General features: G+C 35.9%; 1 protein-coding gene across 4 annotated transcripts in view; it reads right to left on the bottom strand.

The window, feature by feature from the left end:
* ELF1 (E74 like ETS transcription factor 1) overlaps positions 1 to 17,371 on the bottom strand; it is a 91,509-nt gene that overhangs the window by 54,362 nt on the left and 19,776 nt on the right. For 2 of the 4 annotated variants that reach the window (XM_006176272.2, XM_006176273.3), the window contains exon 1: positions 9,948 to 10,093. The exons of the other annotated variants lie outside the window; for them this stretch is intronic. The gene's annotated coding sequence lies outside the window, so the exon portion shown is untranslated. Of the gene's footprint in view, positions 1 to 9,947; positions 10,094 to 17,371 lie in introns of those variants that run through there. 4 annotated transcript variants of the gene reach the window in all.

Here is a 17,371-nt window from a genome sequence, read left to right on the forward strand (position 1 = left end):
ATTATCATTTGTGTTCTTCCCCCCGAATAAAACTCTTGACTCCCTTGCTTTCTTCCCTATAGATCAAAAACTTGGTTCACATTATTTACTCATGTGTGTTCAACAATCAGCTGTACACAAACCAAATAGGACTCTATTCTCAATAAGTGAATCTTACTGTCTTAATTCATTTTAAGCAAGTTTCCAATTAATTACAACTAAGACAGAGATGCTCATTTTTTATTATGCCTAGCTGCCTCCCAAACTAATAATTCCTAAGAATCACCTCAATTCATCACTCACATGCCTCATATTCTATAAAAACATGGATACAGTGCAGCCATCTTCTCCATTTATATTGGTCAATGCTTACCTAAGCCATAAACTACCATTTCACTAGGCCATAGTGCTATTCATCTCGAGGTCAATATCCAAAATGACTCAATGTTTTACCGCAAGTAAGCCCATCTCATGGCCTTTCTTTCCTAAGGAGAACTTATATACATCTAATAGTTTAAGCACAGCACCATGCTTCTAAAGCAGGTAACATTTCTTAAATACTTCTAATGTCTTGGAACACAATTTCATTTTTTTCCCAGTATTTTTCAACGAAAGGATCTAGTTCATTCTTTTCAACAGTGTAAGAGCTATTAGTGCCTTCCTAGCATATCTTTAGTTTTAGTATATTTCTGCTCATACTCGTAAATGTTATTACGCTCAATTGTCCTCAATATCTAGGGAATAAATGCTCCCTGAATTCTGAGGAAAGTGTCCCATTTTCTTACACATTAGCTCCCCTTCACACAGCCTCTGGCTCTGATGCTTGATCCAACCACCCTAAATGGTAGAAAAAGTCTCAGAACATCTGCGGAGAACCTAGTGTCTACCACCTTCTCAACAATCAAATATGCTAACAGTGGTGGGCAAATGTTCCATTCTACCAAGCGCAGGTGAACAGTACACCTTCCTTTTGGTTTATTCCCAAGACTAACAGGTTGCAAATAATCCTGTAACAACCAGCAGGTTTGTCTCTTATTCACAGACAAAAGGGTCAAATATAATGCCCAGCTTAAGAGTCCGTATCATAAAACACTTTGAATAAACAAATGATTTACACAACAAATCTGTTTCTAAATATGGATGGTCTTACACTATCTCTCAAACTAAAACATTAATTCTACTTACTCTATTTTAATTCAAAATCTTCACATTTTTCTTTATGCTTTAATACATAAGTATGTATGTTTTGTGTGGTATACGTTAAACCTTGTATCAATAGTGTAACACTGTATATATTCTTCCAGCAAACTTTAACAACTTTCCTTAGGACATAAAATTCTGAATAACAAAGGTTATTTGGAAAGGAATTTTAAACATTAAACATTCGCTAGAACTTGGTGCTTAGAAAAACATGACTATCAAAGACAAGCCATGATTATTAGACTACCATTGTAACAAAGAAATCTCTAGGATGCACAAAGCAGACCATCTTCAATGATGTCTTTCACAGAAAGTGTTCTGACCTTCTGCAGAACAAAGACACCCCACCTTAGGAATGCCATGGGTAGAGATCTTAACAAGAAGTTTGGGGTCTAACCCCAACAGTCTCTTTCTAACTCACCTAAAAGGTGCCGGCTACACATCACCACCAACACAGCGATTGTTCTATCAGCATGGATATGTTCTAAACTGCCATAAGAAAATCTCTGGCTATGTTTGTTTTAGAAACTCAGTTCTTTAACTCATTCTGAAGTTAAGTAATATATAGCAACTCAAAGTTCTCCCAGTCAAGAACAACACAGCAGGAAAATGTAAATCAGAACATGCCTAATGAGGAGTTAGAATCTACAGGAAGAAGTTAATTTGTAGGCATATTTCACCTGCTACCACAAAGCATGTAGATACCACTGTGAAAATTAAACTCAAAGTTACTACACAGAAATCCCTCAGACTAGAAGAGGAGCCAGCAACTGACTTCTTACGTCTTTTAATTTCCCTCTTCTTAATCACAAAGTCACCAACTAAACAGAAATACTGAGGCTCAGAATCAATACTCACTTTCTTGGAGAAATGTTGATTTCCTCATTAGAGGGGCACCAAATAAGCTTATATTTAACATAAACTTTAATACAATTATCTCTCTACCACTACATAGTGGTGTAGAGTACCATCATTTATTTAACTAATCTGTATTTTTGGATATCTGGATTATTTCCAATGTTACATTATAACAGTAATTCTCAAAGTGTAATCCTCAGACCCACAGAGGATCCAGAAACCCCTTCAGGGAGTTCATGAGGTCAAGATTATTTCCACAGTAATACTAAGGTATTATTTGTCCTTTTTCACTGTGTTGACTTTGCACTGATGGTGCGAAGGTAGACAACACTGCTGGTGCCTTAAGTGTAAATCAAGGCTGTGCCACCACTCTGTACTAGTCATTGTGTTCTTTACCACTAGGTACCCACACACAAAAAAGGAGTTTCCCTTAAGAATGTCCTTGACAAAGAGTAAAAACTATTTTTTTCTCTTACATTCCACTATTAAATACATGTCTTTTAAATAGTCTAAATGACAAAACAGGAATTATGCATAAAGTACTTCCGTCTCATTCTAAAATAGGGTGGCTGTCTTGAGGAAAAGCACTAATGCTATTATTGTTTGAGTTGTGAACTAAACTAGCAGCTTCTTTCATGGAACACCATTTTTACTTCAAAGAAATATTTATTAAACGGAATTGGATATTTGGCAGACCTTTCCCCAAAAATGAACAAAGTGAGCCCCATCACTTCAAGGAATAGCACTGGTGACAATAGCATTTGTCACCAATGATAAAAGGCAAGCTTTCAACTGAAAAAAAATAAGAATTTTGGAAAACTTGGTAATTTTTTTTTACTTATGTAGAGCCATTCACCGCTTTAAATCAACTTCTACTCCTCATCAAATTAAACATTATTTCTCAGTTATTTATAAATGTGGGGCAAAAAACGTACCCCTTACATAGCACAATTTATTATGAAATAGTTCAGAGAAAGAAAGAATACATTGACAAACCTATCACCCAGCTTTACATGAACATTTCTTTAATAATTTGTTTCATATTCTTAAGAATAAAAAAGTCAAATATAGTTAAAGCCTCTTCTATATCCCTCTCCAATCTCCTCTGACTTTTTGAAAATTGATGTTTCCCCTAACTGTCCATACTTTTATACCTTTACTACATATATACCATAACGGTAATAAAAAAATAAAAAAATAAAAAAACGGTTTTGTTTTTATGTACATAATTGGGACTATAATGTATCTATTCTATTAAAATTTGTTACTTATTCAATAGTATGTTTGAAATAAACTCTAGTTAATAAATGACAGGCATGCTGAACTGCTTAGTGTTTAGTGGCCAAATATGTAACGTCTGCAACTTACACTAAGGGCATCAATTACCCATTTATTTAGGGTCCTGGAGGATTTTAGCCCCCAGGGTACAACACCATAGTAAGATGCTGAACAGGTAAGAAAGCATCAAATGGCAGGCATCCGTTCCTAGGAAAGATAATGAAAAAACTCTAAATTTTCTGAAACTATTCACTCTCTCCATAATCTGCAAACTCTTCCCATGCCTCAATGTGAACAGAGAACTCTTGCAGGTATGTTCCAAGAACCATGTGTAAGAGTGTTCCCAAACTGGAAATAATCTACTGCCATCAACAAGAGAGCATAAATACATTCTGGTATAGACAATGCAATACTATACTGCAATTAAAGTTAACTAAGGTAAATCTCATAGATGGAAGGAGCAAGTCACTATAGAATATATATGGTGTGCTCCATTTAAATAAAGTTCAAAGGGGTAAAACTATAAAGAAAAGGTTATCACAAAAATCAAGATAATAGTTATTTTTAAGGGGAAACAAACATGGGCAGAGTAGGGGATTTCTATCTTAATAAACACGCTCTATTTCTTAACCTCAGCTGTAACATGGGTAAACACTTTGTAATTTAAACTGTATGTTTTATATATTCTCCTACATGCATATTTCATGGCTTCAAAGACAAATGGACAATGAATTGCCCCATTATAATACTCAGCTTCCATGTGGTATTTTGATAAAAAAAATAAGATGCACCTAAACCAACAATTATTAAATCAACACTTCATTATTATAGTTTTACTGTAAAATTTTCTAGTTTCACTGTTTATAGGGCTGGATTCTAAAACACCGGTTTGTAAAATAATCAATTTTCTTTAAATTTTTAAAATTATACCATACAATTCTGCACAAATTCAATGATCACCATATAACTGAGCATCCATCATGCAGATAATGAACTTCACATGACTTTACATCATGTAAAGTCATACTGGTTCCTGCTACTTTGAAGAACTTCTCATATATATGATAGAAGCCAAGACAAGGATAGATTCAAGAAAATACAAATTTGAAAAATCAAGAAACAAGAAACTTTTATACGTGGTTGCCTTTAAGCAATGGGACTGATAGTGGGAAAGGGGAGAGGAGGGAGACTGCATTTCATTAAAGGCTTTTTTCTATTAGATTTTCAACAATGTGCATCACTTTGATAGCATTTTTTTTTAAATTGATGTATAGTCAATTTACAATGTTGTGTCAATTTCTGGTGTACAGCACAATGCTTCAGTCATACATGAACATCCATATATTCATTTTCATACTCTTTTTCACCATAAGTTACTACAAGTTATTGAATACAGTTCCCTGTGCTATACAGTATAAACTTGTTTATCTATTTTATATATATTAGTTAGTATCTGAAAATCTCAAACTCCCAATTTAACCCTTCCCATCCCCTTCCCCACCTGGTAACCATAAGTTTGTTTTCTATGTCTGTGAGTCTGTTTCTGTTTTGTAAGTAAGTCTTTTTTTTTTTTTTTTTTTTTAGATTCCACATATAAGTGATATCATATGGTATTTTTCTTTCTCTTTCTGGCTTACTTCATTTGGAAAGACAATCTCCAGGTCCATCCATTTGCTGCAAATGACATTATTTGATTTTTTATGGCTGAGTAGTATTCCATTGTTTAAATATACCACAGCTTCTTTATCCAGTCATCTGTTGATGGACATTTAGGTTGTTTCCATGTCTTGGCTATTATAAATAGTGCTGCTATGAACATTGGGGTGCATGTATCTTTTTGAATTAAGGTTCCCTTTGGATATATGTCCAGGAGTGGGATTGCTGGATCATATGGTAAGTCTATCACTTTGATAGCTTTTTAATATCAAAATTATTAAATCAATCTTCATAAAAATTCTAGAAGGTATTCATAGGTTACAGGTTTGTTTGTTTTTTTTAATGCTAGAAATGAATCTCAGGCTACAAAATATGGGGATAAAAAAGAGCTGATACCTTACTACTCAGCATTAAAGGGCAAATGAAAGAAAAGCTCTGAATTCGCATAGGGGGAAGAGAATGAAAGTGAAAAGAGAAGTTTAGGAAGAGTTTTCTGATGAGGAGGACAGTGTTAATTCAGATACTTATTACTGGAAAAGAAGGAATCAAATTTGTACAACCAAAGCTCAGCTGGATAATTTATCCCCACTACCAACAAAGCAAATAGCACAGGAGTTATTTTTTCATAAAGGGGTAGGGTGCCTAGACATTAGTTATATAGATCAACAGCTCCTTACTTTAGTATAGAGACCATCTGACAAAACACAAAGATAGAAGTGACAAATAACTTTCTCCTCAGTAGTTCCTCCAGGGTAATGGGAAAAAGATTGCTCAGATAGTTCAAACTGCCCCAATCACTCAAGATGACTCAAGGATGTTACTAATTTAATTTCTACCATTTATATGAAGTAGCTCCTAAGCAAAGGAAATATTCTGGCCAAATGATGGAAACAATAATTATATTCACACCATTCAACCGATGGGACTCTTCTTTCCATTCCTATAAGAGTCTGTGAACATCTATGTCCCATTAGATGAGATTTAATGTAAGGCAAAGCCTACAAATATGCAGTCAGTTATGCAATTAAATGTCCAAAGAAATCTCAAAAATCATATTCAAGCATCACACAGTTAAAAAAAATATTACTCCCTCCAGACTCAATCAATGACAAATAATAACAGTGTATTTTCTGGGAGAGAAGGGTTTTCAAAGACTATAAATGCTACCCTAAATCATGAAGGGACTATTTTTGCTAGAACCCCAAGAAAAAGGGAATGGAGAGATACCATGAAGCACCAAAGGGAACTAAAACAAAACAAAACGAAAAAGTAACATTGGGAGAGTGATGGTTCACTGAGAGATAAAGAATAGGTTAATTACATCTGAAAAACAAAAATAATTACTTTAATTATACACTGTGGTCAAGATGGCAGTGGGGAGCGAGAGGGGGGAAAGCAGAAACAGAAAAAAAGAAAGAGGGAGAGGTACAAAGTTGAAAGACACAGCACAGCCAAAAACTGGACTAGAGAAAGGGCTAACTGGGAGAGGGAGACGAGCTAAGTTCCAATGCTGATAATAAACCACTCCAGTCACTTTCCTTACCTGAGGCTGTGGGCTTCAAAATACTACTGTTATTTTAAAATTCAGATATTAAAATACTGAGTAACTGATTAATCACTCTTCACTCTTTCCAAGAAAGTGTGGCAGCACCTGCACTTATTAAAATAGCAGACTGATAAACCAAACCCTAGGCCTAATGAGCCAGAATCTCCAAGTCGAAGCCAGGTGATTCTGTTATACCAAAGGTTGAAAATTTCTGCCTTAAAGATAGTATACTACCAGGTAGGTGTTAATTTTCTCTTTGGTTACAGCGTGTGGGCACCAGAGATTAAGCTGAGGGTCACATGCCCTTTCTAGATCTGCCACCACTAAGTTGGGCAGGACCTGCCCAACTGAGTGGCCAAAGGTTTAATGCATCAAATAATAACAGCCTATACACATGTGCTTGATACTCTGTCAAAGCTGAAAAAGAGAAATAGAATAAAACACCTCTGATCTCTAAGAGCTCATATTCTTATTCTTATTAAAGACACTCTTCTTAACCTATGCGAACGCTATTCATTCTTCAGTGCTTCCTGACTATTTGAAGTCTTAGTCATCTTTCATCTCTAGGTAAACAGTCTGAACCCAAAGTTAAAAAGTTAACAGCTCAGCGGTTTGGTCCCATTCTTTACTTATTTTACCTATGTCACCACACCCTGTTTTCCCAGGAAGAATCTAAGTTTGTGAGAATAGGACCGAGGTTTTCCAGCACTCTGTGCGCCGTTTGTTGCTTAGGACAATGATGACCACATTGTTGAGGATTTGATATTGAGTTAGGTTAGGAGACTTGGACATTTAGGAATCAACAGTCATTTGCAAAGTAATTTAAAAAATTCAAATTTCAGACCTAAAGAAAGGGAGATCTGAAGTAAATTTCAACCACCACAATAAAATACATCAAAAAATTAACAGACAAAGATTTTGTATTCCCCAAAAGATTCTAAAAGTGGCTGGTATGTATAATAAACTCTCAAAAAAGAAGATACGACAAATAGAATCAGATTATTAATTATGGGAAGGTTAAATTCAAGACTGTCACAATGTCAGAGTTTAGAAACCTCTAGATATTGTAAACATATGCAGAAGTTTTACACACACACTTTAATGGAACAAGGCATCATATGAAATAGTATTTGCCCTCCCAAAAGAATATAAAGTAAAATTAAAGCAGAAATAAATCTGTCTTTGTATCTAGAAGTTCAAAGTAAATTCCCAAGTCCTCATATTTCCATCTCCCCAGGCCCATCTTAAACAAGCAATGTCACTATGCTTCAACTACGAAAAATTCTAATAGTAAAAAAAGCTGTTGTAGAAATTAAAGCCTCATCCTTTCTCTGTCATATGAAAAAGGGAACTAGTTTGAACACATTTTCAAAATCATTAGTTAGTTCATTTGGTCATACCTTATCACCAAAATGATCACCAAGCAACTTAATTAAGGTTTTATTTACTCCTGAGGAAATACAGACCATTTCAAACAAAGCATCACTTGTTGGTGTGTGTGGGCTAATGCGAGCAGCTCCAGGCTGAAAGGCCTGCCATCAAGCACAGCACAACCTTGAGTAAGTCACAGGACCTCTATGGGCCACTGTTTCTTCATCTATAAAAGTGAGGCAGCTGGACGATCTTCAGTCTTTTTTAATGCTAAGTTCTTCAAATTAATAATTCTAAGCTTAATTCTAATGACTCACTTTAAACTCATAGTCAACCTTATGAAAGGAAAGCCGTGGGAAGAGGACTACCTAATAAGTCTTACTGGCCTTCCCTTGCTCCCATGATTTTTTTTTTCCCCTCCCTCCACTTTGAAGCCCCACCTCAGTCATTTCTACATAATAGGAAACTAGAAACATATGACCAGTATCTATGCTATTAAATTGTGCCTTAATTTTAAGTGTCTTAATTTTAAGAAACTAAATTCTTCTACTTCTCCTTAGTCAATAAAATCTTATTTGCTCATTTGTGTGTCCCTTGATTTTTCTCCGTGGATCACTGGCCTTTAAAAACTCAAAAAAAAAAAAAAAAAAAAGGCAAAAAAGTTTCATTTGATTTTTCACACAGAACAGACTAGAAGTAAATACAGCCCCTCTCTGCTTACTCAAAAGCTGACTAAACCAGCAATATGCAAACAAAGGTGATAGCAAATAGTTCAGAGCTGAACTGGTAAAATTTCTGTGTCTTTCTGATAACACCACAAAACTGATATCTGATCATATGAACAATCCTTTCAAAGAGTAAGAAATAATAACTGACTGCTTTTCTATCTTCCCCTCATCTGACAGGCCTTCAAGCACTCAGAAAGTTATTAACAGCAAGTTCCCGAAGAACTAGCTAAATATCATTACAGTTAATAATAAATGACCTGGCAAATTTTATTTCCAAAAACTTTATTTGGAATCACTGCATATTCAAATTTTACTTTCACTCAAATTTTAGTTTCATAAATAACTTATCATAAATAATAAATAAACTACTGCATCCAGCCTCTTAAAGTGCCTAGAATTTCAAGGCGCACCAGAACTTGCCAAAATCTAATTTCAATGATGAGAAAGGTTTCAGGAAAAAAACTAAGTAATTTTTTCTTTCACAAAAGATACTATTTTTTTTTCACTCAGAACAAGCGAATTTTAAGAACAGCTGTACAGACAGGGCAATACTCTTTACTTATTCTTTTTACAGAAATCAAAATACTACATATGTCCTCAGAAGCAAGTTATGCTTCTGAAGTTGTTACCCAGAACAAGTTTCCAGTGTGAATTATACAATTTCTTTTCTAACAGTAAATGAATCATTCTAGCCTTTCTTCCTCTTTATTTAATAATCACTTTTACTTATTATCTAAATGATCCATTCATTTTACTTAAACTTCTCTTTCATTTTCAAAATTAAATGTTTAGTATAATTTCATTTATTTTAAGGAAAGAAAAAAAGGACAGAACAGTGAATGAGCAACACCTATGACTGAGCTGTCCCAAAACTTCCCCTTAACTAAAATACCAAAACAAAACCATCGCTCCTGAATTTCTTTCTTAACATCCATATCATACATGAATAATACAGTTTACTTAATTGTAACTTACAGGCTACCCTCACAAATACAATTAACTTTTTTTAAAACTAAAATTTGTCCTAGTTTGCTTTGTGGTATAAGAAAGAAAGAAAGAAAAATCTCCTTTATTCTCAAGTCATATGGGGGCGGGAAGGAATCACACAAATAAAAAAAATACTTTACCAACAAAATCTAAAACTTTCCAGAATTTGAATGCTTTGTTTCCCCTAGAAGTTAAGTGCAATCAGGCATGTGACTGACTACACACGTTTTTTTTTCAGAGTTAAGGAACACATTCAGCCATGTTCTTCAACAGGTAAGAACCACCCTCCGTTTATCAGCTCAGGAAACAGCCAGAAGCAAACACACAAAATCTTAATGAGTTACCTTCAAATATTCGAGTTCTCTTTAGAGGCTGTCCTCTGGGCTTGAAAATAAAAAGCAATCCGGCAAGTTTTATGCTGTTAAAATGGCTCCTGTAGATTGGGGAAGTGGTGTCTGTGCTTCAGCTTATGAGTCATACATGAAACTGAGTGTTTCTAAGGGAGGCACGCCCATGTTGCCGTGGACCCAATTACTCTGCTAGGTCAAACATGTAAATCCACAGGTGAAAACGGGGGAGAGGTACAGAAAAAGGAGAGAGGTAGAGCCACAGAGCAAGATCTACTGTGATTAAACCATTACTTAGCTCAGGCTAATTACTATAATTTAAAATTAACAATAAAACAGAATCAGAATCTACAAGGAAGCAAAATGAAAAACCTGTATGTTGTTTTAAAAAATAAAACCTCAATTTTTAAAGTTATTTTAATATAGCAAGTAAATAAAATTATGAAAGAAAAAAAATGGGAGGGAATGGAAGGGAGACAGCCAACTTTCTGGCTTTTAATGTAACAATGGCCTGGTGAGTCTAACCTGGCTATTCATTAACCCTTATATAAAAGGGGTATATTGCTATGTAATCTGGAAAAGCTAGCAAACTGCAATACCAGATGCAGATTTATAAGTTCATTAAACAGATAAAATCCACTAGAAAATTCAAAGTTCAGGGGAAAAATAAGTGTGAATTGTTAATCTGGTTTACAGAACAAAAAGGCAAACGAGATTGGAAAAGAATTAAAGTCCAAGATAGCAAAATGATTTCGAATAGAATTGCCAGCTTGACAATACCTCTCTCAAAAAGTTCTGCTCTCAAAATCACCGAATATCAGACAAGGTGCCAGGCAGCTGAAATGGTAGTTACTATAGCTACTTACCCTGTCCCCTGGGTGAGTATTTATTCTAAGAGCTTAAATTGATCAAAATGGCTTGAAAGCATTAAGCACTTCCAAAAGTACTTTAAATGAAGAAGCATAACTCACTAGCTGGCTTTCATCCTAATATTTTACAAAAAGTAAATAGGATTTAGCAAGGTTTTCCCCCTTTAGTTAATTACTTGGAAGTAATTACTCTGCCTTACTAGAGGCACAGCTGAGAGGACATGCTGTCAGACTTAGACAGGAACTTCACAAACTGCTACAAAACATAATGATTGTGAACCAACTTTCTGCCCATTAAGTGCCTATTTATTCCATGCTACTGAACACTGCTTGACCAATCTTTTTACTAAAATAATCTTCATGATTTAACAAGTTATTAATAAAAATTATGCTTAAAAATACATCACTCTTTCTGCTGTCAAATATCATATTTAACTTGTTTTAGAGCTCATTTATCCAGAATGATTATTTGGAATCCACACACCAAGAAAAAAAGCCCTTTGAGCAGTCACAGGAGATGGTCACTGGAAAACCCCCAAGTCGTTTCCCAGAGCTGGTATTTATCTTAGACAATATCCACGTAAGCCTAATAATCCAATTATCTTTCAGCGAATCAGAATTAGAAGTTATAAGGGGTAAAAGAGGAACTAGTGAAAGGATGATGTCAGAACAAACAAGAGACAGAGTAGATAGTGAGAGATTTTTTAAAAACCTCTAACGCTACAAATACCAGTTTCAAAATACTGGGATCTGAAGTCACTCTGAAAGTTCAGTAAATTCTACATACTCTCCGAGGATATCACCATATAGTAAGTGCCTAGAAGTCAGCTTTAAAACACAAAATGACTAACATCAAATTGTAAAATTTTTTATGAAGTATGGATACATAAAAGGATAAGCTTCTGCTAAAGAGAAAATCCATTGATATAAAGTACCTCATTATTTGATAATGGCATATATTTGGAATGTAATTTAAAAGAAGTACTTTTGGCCACCAGTATGCAGAAGTGAAGAGAGCCATAAAGTGACAAGAATAACCCCTCTTCAACAGAAACAAACAGCTGTTCCCAAAGAGGTGATCCATAGTTGGTATTATAATATGTTGCCTCCTTGGTCAAGGGTGTCCCTATTAGCATTATTTTACCACCTAAAGGAACTAGATCTTGTTTCTAGTCACAGGCCTGAAAAATCAATTTACACACAAACACACACACACACACACACACACACAAAGGCAAACAGTTCAGCACAGGTTCTAGAGTCAATCTGCTTGGCTCAAAATCCCAGCTCTGGAACCTATTACCTATCTAATCCTGGGCAATTACTGAACAATCCTGTACGTTAACTTCTTTATCTGTAATTTAGGCTAACAGCACTTCATGTACTACTATTTGGAATACATAAAGATCTCTTGCAATTCAAAAACAAGAAAACAAACCAGTTTTTTAAAAGATCAAACTATTTGAACAGGTAACTTCACCAAAGAAGAGCTACAGATGGCAATTAAGCACAGAAAAGATCTCAACATCATTACTCAATGGAGAAATGCAAATTAGAGTCACAGTACCACTACCCGCCACTAGAGTGAATTTAAAAACAAAAAACCATACCAAGGGCTGGTAAGGATATGGAGCAACTACAATTCACACATTGTTGGTGGGAATGCAAATGGTACAGCCTATTTGAAAAACAGTTTAGCAATTTCTTGTAAAGTTAAACATACACTTATACAATCCCATTCCTAGTTATTTATCCAAGAGAAATGAAGATATGTAACTATTTTTCTAAAAAACTTCTACATAAGTATTTATAGCAGTTTCATTCACTATCACCAAATACTGGAAACCCAAACGGCCATCAACTGGTGAATGGATAAACACATTGTGGCATATCCATACAATGGAATGCTATCAGCAATAAAAAGGTATGAACTTCCGCACTTCTGACAGAGGATACAACATGGATGAATCTAAAAGCATTTGGATAAGTGAAATAAGCCAAGCTCAAAATATATACTGTGCGATTCCACTTATATGACATTCTGCAAAAGACAAAACAAAAAGGACAGAAATCAAATCAGTAATTGCAAGGGACTGACAATGAGAGGAGGGGGCTGGCTACAAAGAACATGGGACCTGTTTGGGGTGATGGAAATAACCTGTGTGGTGACTGTGGTAGAGGTTACATGACCTGCACATGTTGTCAAAAGTCACAGAACTGTGTAACTAAATAGGGCAAATTGCCCTGTATATAAACGGTGTCTCGATAAACCTGACTTCAAAAAGAAATCCAGCTCATGTGTAATACAGTGATTAATACAGTACTAGGAATTTAGTAAACACTTCATAAACATTAACTGTTATTATTATGCTTCATAGTAGAAGCAACCAGTATCCAATACTTCAGGATGACAAACTTTTTATGTAAGTTATGTTATGGAAATACAGTATACCAGTACATACTGTAAGTGTGTTTGTTTCTCAAATTAGATATGCTTCCAAGTCAATATATACCTTAATATAAAGCTGTCATGGCTGTCTGGGGGAATTTCCAACATTTATATTTGAACAATTAGCTGAGAAAGATTTCAGTTGAATGAATTTATTAAATGCCAACTAAAGTTAAGACTCTTTCTTTAGAACTAATGGAAAGAATTTACTGCACTCTCTTTTTCCCTTTTATTTTTACATCATCTCCTTGAACTCAAATTCAAGACATCTAGCACATGAAAACACAGAACAGCCTTAACTTTCATACCTAGGAAACCTGGGCTAAAAAAAGGCATGGTTTGGATCTTCCTTTGGATCAAGAGCTAACATGCTTCCATCCAGAGATGGAAGACGAAAAGATCAAACCATCAACATGATAAATGACCAAAATCACTCTTCTCTACTATTTAAATATACAAATAAAATTTTTAAGACTGAGAATCAGTATTATAAATCGTTTGGTGGGACAGAATTTTGTTGATGTTAACATCTCTCAAAGCGTAATCCCAGGTTCTGAGCAATGCGTAGCATTTCCAAATGTGAGCTTACATGTAAAACACAGTTAATTCTCTATTATCTACCACTAGCTTTGTTAAACTAAGGCCTCCTTCCCACTTCTGCAGATTACTAGGACTCATCCATAAGAACTGTCCTCCTGGACAAGTGTCTGTGTGTTTTAAGAGGCATACCAAAGGCAAAAAGGGGCCATGGCTTTGTCTGGTTTTGCTCACTATTCCTCCCACCAAGATAGGGCCCAACACATAGCAGAAACTCAAACACGTGAATGAGTAACTTTTCTAAAACAGTTCTTTGAGGAGAAACTGTAGCATATCAGGATTTTATTACAAATTGAATTTTTTTCATTTTTCAGTTTTATTAGGTCGAATTGTTACAATTTGCACATATAAAATAAACTGCAAGTAAATGCATATATACAATATACTGCACATATTTTTAAAATTTACCTATATGTACTGTTCATTGTTTCTAAGAACGTTTAGAGCTTTAGCTTTTTAAACTTACATAGTTATCAAAGGAATAAAGCCAACTACAAAATAAGAATTGATTCAAAAAGATAAATACACCATGCTATTAACAGCAACATTATTTACAATTGCCAAGATATGGAAGCATCCTAAGTGCACATCAATAGATGAATGGATAAAGAAGATGCAGCATATGTATGTAATGGAATACAACTCACCCATAAGAAAGGGATATTTTGCTATTTGCGGCCCTTCATTCACTTTTTTTATTCATTTCAAAAACCAGAATTTTGTAACTGGCGTAAATATTTGTTGCATCAGAAACAACAAAATACCTAGAAATAAACTTAACCAAGGAGGTTACCTGTACTCTGAAAACTGTAAAACACTGATGAAGGAAGTTGAAGATGATACAAAGAAATGGAAAGATACCTTGTGCTCTTGGATTGGAAGAATCAACATTATCAAAATGGCCATAATACCCAAAGCAATCTACCGATCCAATGCAACCTCTGTCAAAATACTCACAACATTCTTCACAGAACTAGAACAAACAATTCCGAAATTTATATGGAACCATAAAAGACCCTAAACTGCCAAAGCAATCTTTTGTAGATCTTTTTTCCCCCTCCTTTCTTCTTTTTATTCTCTTTTCTTATGGTTTGATGACTAAAGACGTTCCTTTAACGTTTGTTGTAAAGCTATTTTGGTGGTGCTGAATTCTTTTAGCTTTTGTTTACCTGTGAAGCACAATTTCTCCATCAAATCTGAATGCGAGCCTTGCTGAATAGGGTATTCTTGGTTGTAAGTTTTCCCCTTTCATCACTTTAAATATATCATGCCACTCCTTTCTGGCCTGTAGAGTTTCTGCTGAAAAATCAGCTGATAACCTTATGGGAGTTCCCTTGAATGTTACTTGTTGCTTTTCTCTTGCTATTTTCTCCTTATCCTTAATTTTTGTCAACTTGATGACTATGTGCCTTGGTGTGTTCCTCTTTGGGTTGATCCTATGTCGAACTCTCTGCAGTTCCTGGACTTGGGTGACTGTTTCCTTTCCCAAGTTAGGGAGGCTTTTGATTATTCTCTCTCCAAAAATTTTCTCAGACCCTTTCTCTCTCTCTTCTCTTTCTGGGACTCCTATAATGTGAATATTAATGTACTTCATGTTGTTCCAGAGTTCTCTTAAGCTATTCTCATTTCTTTTCATTCTTCTTTCTGTTCTGCAGTAGTGATTTCCACTAATGTGTCTTCTAGCTCATTGATCCATTCTTCTGCCTCATTTAGTCTATTCTTGGTTCCTTCTAGTGTGTTATTCATTTTAGTGATTTTATTCTTCAACTGTTTGGGTATTCTTTATATCTTCCAACTGTTTGCTAAAAACTTCACTATGTGCATCTCTACTTCTCTTGAGTTCTCTGAACATCTTCACCATCATTACTTTAAGCTCTTTATCAGGTAAATTACCTATCTCCTCATCACTAATTTCTTCTTCTAGGATTTTATCTTGTGCCTTGGCCTGGGAGATATTCCTCTGCCACCTCAATATTGGCTATCTTTCTATTTGTATTTTTAGGTAGGTTAGTTATGTTTCTCTACCTTGGAGAGGTGGCCCCCTGTGGGAAACATCCCATGCATCCCAGCAGTACACTCCTCTCTTGTCACCCAAGGGCCAGGGTCCAGCCCGTCCCAGTGTAGAGTCTGGCCTGTGTTTATGTATTCCTTCCACAGGCTTTGGATTGTTGTTTTCTTATTTCTGGTATCTGCCCCCTGGTGGATGAGGTCGGACTAGAGGCTTATGCAGGTTTCCTGGCAGAAGCAGCTGGTGCCTGCTCCTGCCCACTGCTGGGTGAAGCTTGGTCCTGGAACTCTGGTGGGGAGGGCTATGTCTAGAGACAGATACCTGTGGCTTAGGAAGTCTGACGATGGGTAGGGCTGTGTTTCCACCCTGTACGTTGTTTGGCCTGAGGCTTCCCTAGAGGCTGTTGGGTGGGGCTAGGTCTTGGTGCTAATGATCAAATCAAGATGTCAGCCTCCAAGAAAGCTCATGTAGATGAACATTCCCAGAATGTCCGCCACCAGCTTTTATGAACCCTGGGTGAGCCAGAGCCATCCCCCTTTGTCCCCAGGAGACCTTCCAAAACCAGCAGGCAGGTCTGGCCCAGGTTTCTATGAAATCACTGCCTCTGCCCTTGGATCTGGCACACGTGAGAGTCTATGTATACTTTCTAAGTGAATGAAGTCTCTGTTTCCCCCAGTCCTGTGAGGCTCTTGGTACTAAGCTCCATTGGCCTTCAAAACCAGATGTCTTCGGGTCTCCTCCTCTTCCTCCCAATGCCGGAACCCTGGGCTGGGGAGCCAGATGTGGGGCTCAGAGCTCTCACTCCTCTGGAGGGCCTCTGAGACTTAATTATTCTTCAGCTTGTGGATTGCCCACCTGGCGGGTATGGGCCTAATTATATCACGAGCATGCCCCTTCTACTATCCCGCTCTGGTTCCCTCTTTATGTTTCCAGTTGAAGAAGATCTTTTTTGCTAGGCTCCAGTCTTTTTTTCAATGGTTGTTTAGCAGTCAGTTGTGGTTTTGTTGTCCACATTGAATTTTTTTTTAACAGACAAGATTTCACCAGTGATTTCTTTTTAAACTGAGGTATAACTGACCAATAATTTTATTATGCAATACAGCAGTAGTAATTATATCATGCCATATATCACATCCCCACCACTTAATTATTTTGTAACTGGAAGTGTATACTTTTTTAAATGGAGATATTGGAATCAAACCCAGGACCTTGTGCACGCTAAGCATGTGCTCTACCCACTAAGCTAAACTTAACCCCTGAAAGTTTGTACTTCTTGACCTCCTTCACCCATTTCACCCCAACCCCTTCCCCTCTAGCAACCACCCATCTGTTCTCTGTATCTATAACTCTGGTTTTGCTTTGTTTACTCATTTGTTTTGTTCTTTACTTTCCACATACAAGTGAAATCATATAGTATTTGTCTTTCTGTCTGACTTATTTCACTTGGCATAATACCCTAAATGTCCACCCATGTTGTCAAAATGGTATTATTTCTTTT

The sequence above is a fragment of the Camelus ferus genome, chromosome 14 (assembly GCF_009834535.1).
Source record: "Camelus ferus isolate YT-003-E chromosome 14, BCGSAC_Cfer_1.0, whole genome shotgun sequence".
NCBI lineage: Eukaryota > Metazoa > Chordata > Mammalia > Artiodactyla > Camelidae > Camelus > Camelus ferus.